At 40.2% G+C, this 12,871-nt stretch overlaps 1 protein-coding gene across 7 annotated transcripts in view; it reads right to left on the bottom strand.

Annotated features, from left to right (window-relative positions):
* Positions 1–10,053, bottom strand: part of pcdh15b (protocadherin-related 15b) — a 1,538,224-nt gene extending 1,528,171 nt beyond the window's left edge. For 3 of the 7 annotated variants that reach the window (XM_087999065.1, XM_087999066.1, XM_087999064.1), the window contains exon 1: positions 8,245–10,053. The gene's annotated coding sequence lies outside the window, so the exon portion shown is untranslated. The remainder of the gene's footprint in view (positions 1–8,244) is intronic. The other 4 variants (XM_087999061.1, XM_087999063.1, XM_087999058.1 and 1 more) reach the window with 2 other exon arrangements.
* Between the last annotated feature and the right edge of the window lie 2,818 nt (positions 10,054–12,871).

The following is a 12,871-nucleotide window of genomic DNA, read 5'->3' on the forward strand; positions in this document are numbered from 1 at the left end:
CAGGCATAAGCCCTTCTTCAGGAATGAGGAAAGTGTGTCCAGCAGGCTAAGATAAAAGGTAGGGAGGAGGCACTTGGGGGAGGGGCGGTGGAAATGCGATAGGTGGAGGGAGGTCAAGATGAGGGTGATAGGCCGGAGTGGGGTGGGGGCGGAGAGGTCAGGAAGAAGATTGCAGGTTAGGAAGGCGGTGCTGAGTTCGAGGGATTTGACTGAGACAAGGTGGGGGGAGGGGAAATGAGGAAACTGGAGAAATCTGAGTTCATCCCTTGTGGTTGGAGGGTTCCTAGGTGGAAGATGAGGCGCTCTTCCTCCAACCATCGTGTTACTATGGTCTGGCGATGGAGGAGTCCAAGGACCTGCATGTCCTTGGTGGAGTGGGAGGGGGAGTTGAAGTGTTGAGCCACGGGGTGGTTGGGTTGGTTGGTCTGGGTGTCGCAGAGGTGTTCTCTGAAACGGTCTGCAAGTAGGCGGACTGAGACAAGGTGGAGGGAGGGAAAATGAGGAAACTGGAGGTACTTGCGGAACGTTTCAGAGAACACCTCTACGACACCTGGACCAACCAACCCAACCACCCCGTGGCTCAACACTTCAACTCCCCCTCCCACTCCACCAAGGACATGCAGGTCCTTGGACTCCTCCATCGCCAGACCATAGTAACACGATGGTTGGAGGAAGAGCGCCTCATCTTCCGCCTAGGAACCCTCCAACCACAAGGGATGAACTCAGATTTCTCCAGTTTCCTCATTTCCCCTCCCCCCACCTTGTCTCAGTCAAATCCCTCAAACTCAGCACCGCCTTCCTAACCTGCAATCTTCTTCCTGACCTCTCCGCCCCCACCCCATTCCGGCCTATCACCCTCACCTTGACCTCCTTCCAACTATCGCATTTCCAACGCTCCTCCCCCAAGTCCCTTCTCCCTACCTTTTATCTTAGCCTGCTGGACACACTTTCCTCATTCCTGAAGAAGGGCTTATGCCCGAAACGTCGATTCTCCTGTTCCTTGGATGCTGCCTGACCTGCTGCGCTTTTCCAGCAACACATTTTCAGCTCATCTATAGTATGTGGCCAGCTTGTGAAAACTCAACAACTAAAGCTTTACAAGAAAATGTTGCCATTTATTTTCAATTATAACACACTATAAAAGTCAATCCTGAGCAAACTTATTTGTTTCCCAGACAAACAACATAGTTTATGATAATCTACCTTAGGGAGCTATGACATTGGTAAATTACACACAAAATTTTAAATAACAATATTTTGGCAACATAAAATTCGTGACTCTTGAAAAGAAAATTTATTTCATAATTTGACACAGAAATCAAAATGGTTATTTAAAACCATGAAGAATATGAAGTTGAAAATTTTTAAGCAAACAAGTTTTAACTGAGAAACTGACTTCATACATGTTGTTACTATGTTTGCAATAAATGTTAATATGAGAGATTCTCTTGTTTTTGCACCTGACTTTATTCTGCAATTTCAAGTCACACTGCCGAAATTGCATAAACTGTATTAGCTAAGCAAAAACTGTGCTGGAAATTTCTCAACTCATGTTGTAGTATTTAAGGGTAACCTTTGCTTTTCATCTCTTTATTAGAGCAGCAGGCTGCTCAGGCTGATTGAATGAAAATTTGGCTTTTTTTAAGCAAACAAGAAGTGGATGCTATCCAGATCACACTAGATTAAATTTCAGCTTTACCACAAAAACATTGCTCTTTATTTCCAATGCTTTGACACTATGTAAGTCTTGAGCAAACTTACTTGCTTCTCAAACAAAAAAAGTAGTAAACTCAATTCAATTCAAAGATACAAAACAAACAAGAAAACTGACAATACACAAGATTTGGAATGCAAAACTTGTTAATCTAATGTTATTTTTGGAGAGAAAGTTTCAAACAACCAAAAATTAAGAATCTACAAATAAATCTTATAATGCTCATAATCTTTAGCAATTGGTTAAACAGTTTTTGGCAACATTTTCATTATTATAAATCAACTTCTATGGTTATCTGTAATTTCCATTGATTATGTGAGTTTGGTCAGGATCAAATAGTACTATCTATCTGTGATGCAAACGTTTACCTATACACACCTAGAGGATATCGGTGGCCTACTGAAGAATAAACTGACACAGTCATCAACAAATTCCACAATTGAATGTTCACTACATATCCATTCGAGAGACTACAAAATTTATTGTATTTAATGAAAAAAGGATATTGAATTAACTCTCTAGTAGTGGCAAAGGCATGGATTTAGCTCTTACTATGACCAGCCATCGACTTTCTTTGGTTCCTTTTCTGTGGTACATATTACCTTCACTCTACAGAAGTTGTTTCATGTTACCTGACTCCCAAGATCTCAACTAAGCTATTTAAAGCAAGACAAATTATGGAAAAGGAGATTGTCAACTTAAGTGGGGCTAGCAGCCTGAAACTTCAGCTATGAGAGTTAAGGTAAATACAAAAGTGATTACATCTAAAAAGCTTATCAGATGTTCCAAACAGATGACAGGCCAATGCCTGAAAGCAAATTATACTCAACATTGTTATAATTGAATCAACAGTAAAAACAAATTATCGGAATCAGAAAAAGTCCTTATGAGCTTTTTGAAATACAGCTGGATAAAAACAGCATTTAATTCTTATCCCTACCAAATAACTTTCTGGAGTTAGCCATTTCTATAGGTAGTTAGATGAACTTTTAGCACAACAGTAAAATGCCGAATAGCATTTGTTATTCCTTGTGCACTAGATGGGTCAGAGGTACTAAACCTGTGCAGACATAAGTGTCAACTGCAGCTTGTAGTGAAGGTTTCTATAATGTCAGATATTAGTCCAAGCTGAACAGTTTTGAGCAAAGCACCCAACTTCCTTTCCAACAAAGTATAAGTAGTTTCTGCGCTAAACTTAGTGCTAAATAACCTGATATTTTATTTGCAGTCATGGAAGACGTTGATATGAACAGGGGTCAGAGCCCCAAGATGTAACTGGTGTTTTTTAGCTCACAATCCCAAATTGTGTTTTATTAAAAGAGGCAACAGCTCAGCTACAGAGACAAAATAACTACCAGTATAAATTCAGTTGGCCATTGGCAAAACTTCTGCATGAGACCAGCATAACACCTAAAGGTGTCAAAGAAACTTGAAACAGGCTATGACTACAGGGCTGACAAGTTACTGTTCAATAATAAGCACCTCCTGCAGGTTATGCTCCAAATGGCTGACACATTTTATGTTTTTCCCTTTGAAGAATACAAACAAAGGCAGGGGCTTAAGAAAACCAATTTCAACTCTACTGGTTTGCGCCATTGGAACTGAACATTCTCATGTCTACCAGCCTGGGTTCAAATGTTAGCCTGCAGTGAAAGTCATTGTCAAACAATTATCACTTAGTCAATGTCTCTGGTGCAGAAAAAGATCCCTCTTACTCCAAGAGCTAGAAGTCAACTTTTCCAATCATTTTTCTCTTTTTAGACTCTCCACTTACTTCACACTAGTGCGTAAACATGTTGCAATGGTATTTCCTACATGTACAAATTAAGAAGCTTGCTCCTTTAGTTAATTTGAGAAAGGATCCTTTAAGACATGAGTACACTTAGACCTGGGAGAAAGATATCCACAAGTGAAGAAATCCTCCTAGAATTAACCTTGTTGCAACAAACCAAGGGACAGATGCTTAGAGAAAGGGAGTCAGATCATCGTTCCCTTAACAATCTTGGGCATCCCATCTATAACTGTAACAAATTGGGAAACCTCACCCAACAATATAATCAGGATTCATGCCAATGGATGCTTTCTCTTCTAAGTGTTAGTGCATCTTATGATTTGTATAACAGACCCCATTTAATATTTGGTAAGGTCACAGAGGTTTTCGAAATTTGCTAGAGCTTTCTTTTCTAAATGTTTCCTGTTAAATTACATGCTAATCACAGAAGTCGTATTGTCTAGAAGGAGGTATTTTGGCCCAGCATGTATATATTGGCTCTTCAATTGACCATCATTACCTTGTGTCAATCTGCTGCTTCTGACAAAGGACATGACAGCACTCATCAGGTTACTTGGGAAAAGATGACGAGAAAAACATGGATATTTCCCTTAGGGTATGCAGATAAAGGACTAATCCTGCTGGTAGAGACTGAATGGAGACAGAGCTCCAAAAGCTTCAGGGAACCTGGTTCAAATGAACAGAAAAATCTTGTAAGATTGGCTACATTATATTAATTACTGAGGTTTATGAAGAATAATATACATGCCAACAAAAGTACAGGATAAAGCAAGGATGACTGACAATTCCAAAGGATTCAGTACCAGCATAACTCAAGCAGTGATGAAGTCAATGAAGCCACATAAACATGGAGCAAGATTAAACTTCAGTCCATTGTGTAACTGCTTCTAGAACAGAATAGAATAGAATAGCCTGTATTGTCACATGCACTTGAATGAATGCAGTGAAAAGGTGTATTGTTGCCTCTCGGCATCATCTTGGGTACAGAGTACATAGGTACAGATACTTTAAGTGTTGTTACAGTGAAAAAAAAGGTTAGTATGGGAACAGAGTTTAAAATGTTCAGAATGATATTAGAAAGTGACCATAAGTACTTAAGTTCCAGTCCCTCTCCAATATGAGTCCGTGCCCATCTGCCCCAACACACAAGACCATTCCACCTTCACATGCCAGCCTCCATCAAGGACATGCTCAGCTGCTGCTCTAACTCCAGAGATGAAAGTCATGAGAATCTTTTTTTATAATGCTAAACGAAAACCATAGATTGCCTATTGATAATGCTGGATTACACAACTACAACAGTATGCTTCAGAGTAAGCCTCAAGAATATAATATTTCATAGTAAATTAAATGTAAAATTAAGACAAGAATATATAATCATGACTATGTCAAACTAAGATGAAGAATTTGTCCCAACCCTTTTGAATATCATGGTTATCAATCTTAGGAAGAAAAACCATTATTAAGGATGTCTAATTCTTATCCCTTGGCGTCGGGAAAGGTAACAATTAAATAATTTTCAACCAATGTCTGCTCTTTATTCAAGCAATTGGCAGAATATTTCTTAATACTAATTGATTTCTTGTTAATTTCATGAAGGGAGTTGAAACCAGGTAAGATTTTCAAGGCAAAATGGTGCAGGAGACCTAGTTACATCTGAACTAGGACACAATCATAATCCTTTCTCGTTTCAAAGTAGTATGTCCCTATATTCTGAAAAATTCCAATGAATATATTTTTAAAGGGAGCTGCATTTTTCAATGTCACTCTGTAGGCAGTGGAGGTGCTGGTGCAGCTTCACTGGAGTTTGAAGAATGTAATTACAGCATATTATAATTACAATGGCTGTTTGCAAAATCAATTCAAACATGGGAATTTAACATAGTAGAGGATGACAAGAGCTGCATAAATGTAAAGCAATTAATATATTATTAATTATTTAGATTGGCAAATGAGAGATAACTTGACATGAGCAACATAGAATATTACGTACATTAAATATTAGACTTGAATTCTGATCTATTCACTCCACCAGAAAGTTTGAGAGCCTTACTTCAACTTTGAATCATTATTTTCCTAGTATTAGAGTATGTGATAAATGGAAGTAAAACAAATGTAATTGATGTCACTCACTAGAATACAAAAAAAAAATCAAGACTACCTCCACTGCTCAAGTCTCTTGCTGTTTTATCCACAGCATCATTACCATTGTTCAGCCTTCAATCATAACACATTAGCATGCACTCACGGAGATGGCATTAATGTTTTAAAAGTTGCTTCAACAACAATTGAGAAGTTCATCCTGTTCTTTATTTTGATAACTTATTTGAAACACAACAAAAATAATCACTGCCAGCAACTCTAAGAATGCTTTCACTGGAGGGTCAGTTAATTCACAGTAGTCTTTTCTTAACCCTGGAACACAGGAGGAAGTAAATTAATAAAGAAATCTTGGGATTCAGTAGCAGCATTGCTTTCAAAGACATTTGCAAGTTTTTGTCATACATACATGCTGTGTGTTACAGTATGTTACCATGTTGAGTCTCTGTAGCTGAGAATGATTGGTATTGGATGCTGCATGAAGTTACACTTCAGACATCCAATGGAAAATGCTATTGCACACCATCAACCGCATGAGACGTTATTGTGTTCAAGTATAATTTTCTTCTGTTTCTTTTTCCTTTTCATTCTATTGCAGCTCTTATTCCAAACCAAGTGTTCAGTTTGGTACATTTTCAGGAATAGCACAAAAAAAGAAATTAAAAAATATTGGACACATTCCTTTAACTTTTCTAAGTAAACCTTATTGACTAATAATAAATGTAGATTAAGTTATTCAACTGCAGAGAACATTTATGTGGCAAGTCTATGAAACCTGTCTTTTTTCATGTTTTAACTCTTTAAATTCTTTGAGATTCGTAGACACTAAATTTCAATTACTAAGGAAAAACAATAGATGAATGAAAATAACATTTTTTTTGCTACAGAAATTGGATTGGCTTGTTTGGCCAGGCTTTTCCACCTTCAATTAATGAGCAAAAGAATAATTCTGAATGCCATCCACGTAGAAGGAGGAAATTTGCTTGAGGTGGAATGTTTTTGGATGTTAATCAACTGCAAGAGCTTTGGACACACTTATACGCTACTTATCATTGACTCATTCTTTCCATCAAGTTAATTGGAAGCGCAAGAAATATTACTTCACAAAGTAATCTTTACACTTGCATGGAAAGCACACTATAAATAAGATTTAATGCAGTGACAGATAATTAAGATTAACGACCAAATTGTTAATTACAATTATAATGACAATTCTACAACCAATACATAGCAATTTCAATACCGCTAATTTGCTGTTCCATCACCCAATATTTTGAAATATTTTCTTATGTTGCTAACGATATTTTATCACCAGGGCAAGTTAAATTCGTCGACAATTACGTGAAGAATGACGCGTGGTTCGCCCACTACCACCCCAGGTATTTTCTAGTTTGTATGTGTGGAGGTAATGGAGATGCAAGATGATGCGTCCAATAAAACTACCTGTCCATCCACGGGAATGCGGTATTTACGAAACTGTCGCACTCGAGACCGAGAGTGAAGTGAGTGAGTATGCGCGTCCACACGGGCGAGCGACGGTCTGGGGTAGATGATGCTTTGGTGTAGGAAGGCGAAATCTGCCTCCCGCGCTGCACCAGGTGTGTCTCTGCCAGGGACAATCAGCTGGAGCCTAGACGCTCGCGCCAAGTTACCTGAGGCGCAGAGGTGCGCACCTGAGAGGAGGCGGGGACCCGCGCCCACTGTAACCTCCAGGACACAGAGAGCGTCTCTAACTGGGGGCTCCTCTATGGCGCCAAACTCTTTTTTTGCCTGGAAACCAGGAGCATCAAAACTAAATCAACGCCTCTCTCTCTATAACCAAGAAGAGGCAGCTGGGGAGATTGTCAGCAGTGCACGTCAAAACACTCGGGAAAGGTAAACAAACAAAAAAAATACATTTACACAACAAATCCATTTTTCTCCCAAGCTGGTAATACTGTAGCAATGCACCTGGGATGTCAAGTTTCCAAATATATTGCGCAGATTTCAAATCTGATGTTCAAAAACAAAAGGTTTTTTTTTCATTTGTTTTCCCCCCGATTTTTTGTCAGCAATGTCTCGGACTTAGCGTCTTACCTCCTCCAGCCTTGACCTGAGCGGGTTGAGTTGAGAGTTTGTCACTGCCCACCTGGAACGTCTCCCTGCTCCGCATCCCGAAGATGCTCCCGAACAATTCTTACCCACTAACCCCCCACCCCACCCCCACCCCCACCACCAACAGAGCGAATATCAGACTCCTTCAAAGCAAAAGTTTTGCTGCGCTCTCTGGAGTATAGCATGCCCCACGCCTACTTCGGTTTGATTTTGTAAAGCAAAAGGAACAGTTTCAAACCTTGTCCAGTTAATGAACCGATTTCAAGGATTTGGAGCCAGTTCCGTTTACAAAACACCGGGGGTACATCTTTGTGAATATAAAGTAACCCAGCTAACAATGTTAAAGAAAGATGACGCGCACCATGCTGTTACATGCCCTAATATTCACACACACATTTCAGAGCTGTTCCGGGATTAGCAAAAGCACTCTAACTCGCACTAATTTTGCGAAAGGTCGCAACTCATTTGCCGGTGTTGCCGCCGGTCGAGTCGCCTTGTGCATAAAACTCGTGTTAATTCCAAGTTACTGAGAGCGCTCGCTTACCCTGAAAGTGGGAGCCCACAACACCCGGATTCCTTGATCTTCCACAGAGGCGCTACACCAAAACGGAATTTTCGCGGGTGGAGAAAGAAAACGTTGGGAATATAAGGTGGAGACCTCGGTAGCCTGCCAGAATGTCTGTTCCGTCGGTGCCCTTCAGCCGGTTCCTGTCTACCAATCCTTAGAATTATTTCTCCGTGAGAGAGAGAGAGATCGTGAGCTAAGGACACGCTCGCCCTAAAGATGACAGACGCCAGTGCACCGCGCACACATTAATGTACTTTTTTTTTGTTTCCGTTGGATGCAAACATCTCTATGGAGAAGCCAGGGGTGGGAGAGAAAGTTTGCCAGAGGAAACGGTGGCATTCACGTCCGATTTAGCACCTGTGCCTTCGCTTCCCACCTCCTAGATCTGAAAGAAGCGAGAGGCTTTGCGACTGAGCATTTCCAGCGTGTGCCAGCAGGAGGTACTTCAGTATTCCTGACAGGTGACCAACACACACAGCCTTGATGTAGCAAGCCTTGCAAATAACAAGAGTCCTTTCAAGCATTGCACGGGTGAATCGAGCCTCCGCTGTTCAAACGCGAGAAACACCGCAGTTCAGGGCAGTGATTAAAGTCCGAGAATTCCCACACCGCCCCACTCCCCGGGCCCATTAAAAGATGCACTGTGGATTTGCATCGATAATAGTCCTGCTCACTAGCGCCGTGCTGCAATTCTCAGCACCAAGTGTTGTGGAATTGCGCCCCACTCCGCTCAACAACTGCCCTTCACTTCTGGTGCGGCTGGCTATCTCGCAGATCGAGTTTGACTCCGGCTTGGTGTGTTTCTGGACGGCGCGATGCCTTCAGCGGCGTCCGTTGAATGCACCGCCTGTTTCCCACCAGGTCATGTGCCATCAATTCGCAAGAGGCTCGCTGCTCCCAACACACGGCGACTCGAGTGATGAATGAAATTTCCCGCAGGACGGCAAAATGTGACTGACGCTATTTCAACTTTTGCTCATTTCAATCGACCTCAGAGCAAATGGGATTTACTCCCTTTCCGGCACTGGGAACGGTAACGGGGCCACATTTCAGATCAACTGCTGCGTGACATGATTTAAACAACAACAAAAAAAATCTCTATAACTTTAGGAGTGCTGTCCTTGCTTACTGACAGTAGCCAGTATGGAACCTCTGCCAATACTGCAGTTTAACCATTTCCAAGCCAGCGATTGTAAATACAGAACGGTGTTTAAAATCCAATTCCTCCTAAGGGGAATGCTTGCTCCTAACAAAAACATTTGTGATTGATTGATGATTGACTGCCACAATTCGCTGTACCCATGGATTCGATCCTGCTTTCGTTTTGGGCACGCTGTCTTCGCAAAAGCGTTGTGACTTTCTACCGCTCTTCCGCAGTCAGTAAAAGAGAAAACGCAAATTATTTGCCAACAACCAGTGCATTAACCTGGCAGCTGGGATTGGAGCTCATCAATATTAACTGATCAAAACAGTTAAGAAGATGGCATGGGTGGTCCTTAGAGCCAATTATGCGAGTTAGAGGAGGGCTGAAGTCTGCAATAATATCGCTTGTGTCTCTAGGTACGAGCCCGGTTGATTAAAAGGTGAAAGTGGGAGGTTAGATACTACAGGAACCTGTCAGAACAATCAGATCTTAATTCCTCACACTGCAATCTATTTGAGGTAGAGTGATTTTACAACGAACTGATAGATTCTGAGGACTAGTTTTTCTCCTTTCAAAAAAAAAGTTTTTTTTGGATCTGGAGATTTTTTTGGCCCATGACTGTTACAATGAGCATTTATTTTCTTTAAAGCTCACAGTAACTGCTGTCATGAGCATAGAAGGATTTTTCCCCGGTGTGAAGGCATTAATAGAATTCATTCGAGGACATTTGCCACTTGTGGAATAGCCGAGATTTTGGAACCAGAGTGATGCAAGGTGGACAAGAGTTTTACTTTTTTTAAAGAAAAGTATACATTCACGCATTTATCAAATTATCATAGTATACTGATATAATGTAGGTGTGTATATCATGCCAAACACCAAACATGGGTAAATTCCAACTCATAGTGTTCAAAATGCACAATTTTTAAAAACCATTTAAAGTGACAAATGAATTAATATTTGGATATGGCTTTGGTGCAGATCAAATCTAGTTTTTAGATTTCCATTCAATAATACTTGATTTCTTCGAAAATAATATAGTACCCCTGAAATTCCTGGACTTAGGCTAGCAATGCTAAGTCATCTACCCACAGGGCAGAATGCAATTCTTTCAAATCTTTACTCCTTTTCTACCATGGAGGCAACAAAAGCCCTTCTGGGGATATGAAATTGGATCTTGTACCCCCTTATTCTATCCTGATACAACTCAGAGAATGAAAGACAGGTTGATAATCCTCATTACTTCTGTGCTTCTTGCAGTGATCAGAAGAATATCTGCATGATAGAAGACTTTTTATCATATAAACTTTGGAGTGAAGACCTAATCCTTGCCCCTGAGCAGCAATTAATCATAGAACTGCTTAAAAAGATCTTTCCCTTATTTACCAACTAATGCCTTTCCATCCCAAAAAGAATATCAAGGTATTGTTCCTAAATTTGTTTGAAAACTGGGTGATCAGAGATACTATAAATCATGGAAATTGAGACACTACTCCCATTACAAACAATAACCTATCCCAGTGTCTTGGACCTACAGCAATGCTATTCTAGATTGAGTTGGCAACAGCACACCATTGCTTGTGATATTTTATGGTCTTTTATTCAAAATAGCTCTCAATCCACACAATTGTCTTCTCTTGAAACTGCTCAGGGGAACAAAACAACATGCAAACATCAGCCAATTCATTTCTGGTGTATTTATGGTGACTTGCCAGTTGTAATTTGTGTAGGCATGTTTGTAAAAGATTCTGGTTCAATGATGAAAATAATGCAGTTAGAGTTTGATTCCAAATGATTGAAATTGAAACATGTGGAAGTTGTATTGAATTTGTGAAATTAATCTTTGTAGTGTTTCAAACTGAGGTTCCCCAGTCCAATTTTAGTCAGTTCAAGTTCTATTGCACGATTTTTGTCACTGGGAAAAAAAAGGCAATTTCAACAAGCTGATTGAAACCTCAACCTGCACATATATGGGTGTGTTGATACCAGATTTTATAATTGTGTTTGATCATTGGAAATCGTGTGGATACTGCAATGTTATTCTGCTCCTTTCCCTTTCAATAAGCAGAAAATAAGACTGCTAGACTATATAGGTTAAAATATTTGATCAGATTTATTTACAATTTAGAAGTACACGTGCTGTAAGATATTAATGAACTAAAATTATAAAATGTCTAAAAACAATTAAAAAATGACAAATTGAAATTCATCCACTAGGTATTAACTTGACAGAATAGGTCAGTCCCCTGTTTTATAACCTACTCTGATTTTGATTTCTGTCTCTTGATAGATTTAAAAACTATGCCAATTCTATGATACATCACTAATTTGCTCTTCCAAGTTATCATCTGGCCACTCAAGATGAAAAGTTACCCATCCAGTTTCCTTTTCTGGTTGTGTGCCATGGAGCTTGATAAGCAGCAAGGCTATTTGATGTAAAAATTAAATTTGAAAACCTGGAAGTGCATTATTATACTCACACAGCAGAAATGTCAGTTCAACGTGGATTTGGGTCCATCTCATGTAGGTCTAAAGATTGCTGAAGTCTTATTCAGCTAAGGACTTTTGAAATTAGTTCTATCAATCACCTCTGGTCAGGGGGCAGAGTGTGTAGGGATATTTTCATGAAATGTGTTGCAGTTTGTCGAATACTGCAACTTTGCGCATATATAAAATTGTGATTCTCCTGACTGCAAATGCAATTTACATCTACCATATTCTTCTAAAATTATTGCTGATCTGGTCTTCAAACCCATCTACCATATTGATTTTTTAAAAATGATCCCCTCTTATCTCAAGTTCACCTCACGTATTCTCAGATTATTGGGAAGTGAATCCTTCCAGCCTCTACCAACACGCCCAGTCCCACCCACGCCACCCCCGCCCCCATGCCCACACACAAATCATTAAGTTATTTTCTTCTTCCTGAACAATGGTAATCTAACCATATCTATACCTTTCATCCCACCTGACTAGAAAAAATTCTGAGCTGCAATTATTCATAAATTGATAGGAGTGTTTATCAATCCAGTAGTGGTGCACTGATCCTTTTTACAGAATAGCTCCACTTGATCAGACCATAGACGTTCTGTTGCTACTCATTCTCAAATCTGGTCCTTTTCTCCAACTATTACAGACCAGTTAGTCAAGATCATTGAGGTGTCCACACATACAGCACTCCTCACCTTCCTGTTCAGTTATTTTCCTTCCCCTCCGACACACTTTCCAGTAAGAATGGCTTCCTTCATCCCACCTGCCCTACACCCATCCAATGTTCAAAGTTTGTGAGAAGATTTATAGCTCGGGTGCTCGTTGTTGTGGTTCTGTTCGCCGAGCTGGGAATTTGTGTTGCAGATGTTTCGTCCCCTGTCTAGATGACATCCTCAGTGCTTGGGAGCCTCCTGTGAAGCGCTTCTGTGTTGTTTCCTCCGGCATTTGTAGTGGTTTGTCTCTGCCGCT

The sequence above is a fragment of the Chiloscyllium plagiosum genome, unplaced genomic scaffold, assembly GCF_037043375.1.
Source record: "Chiloscyllium plagiosum isolate Xiang-an unplaced genomic scaffold, Cpla_swu_hap1 HiC_scaffold_22, whole genome shotgun sequence".
Classification (NCBI taxonomy): domain Eukaryota; kingdom Metazoa; phylum Chordata; class Chondrichthyes; order Orectolobiformes; family Hemiscylliidae; genus Chiloscyllium; species Chiloscyllium plagiosum.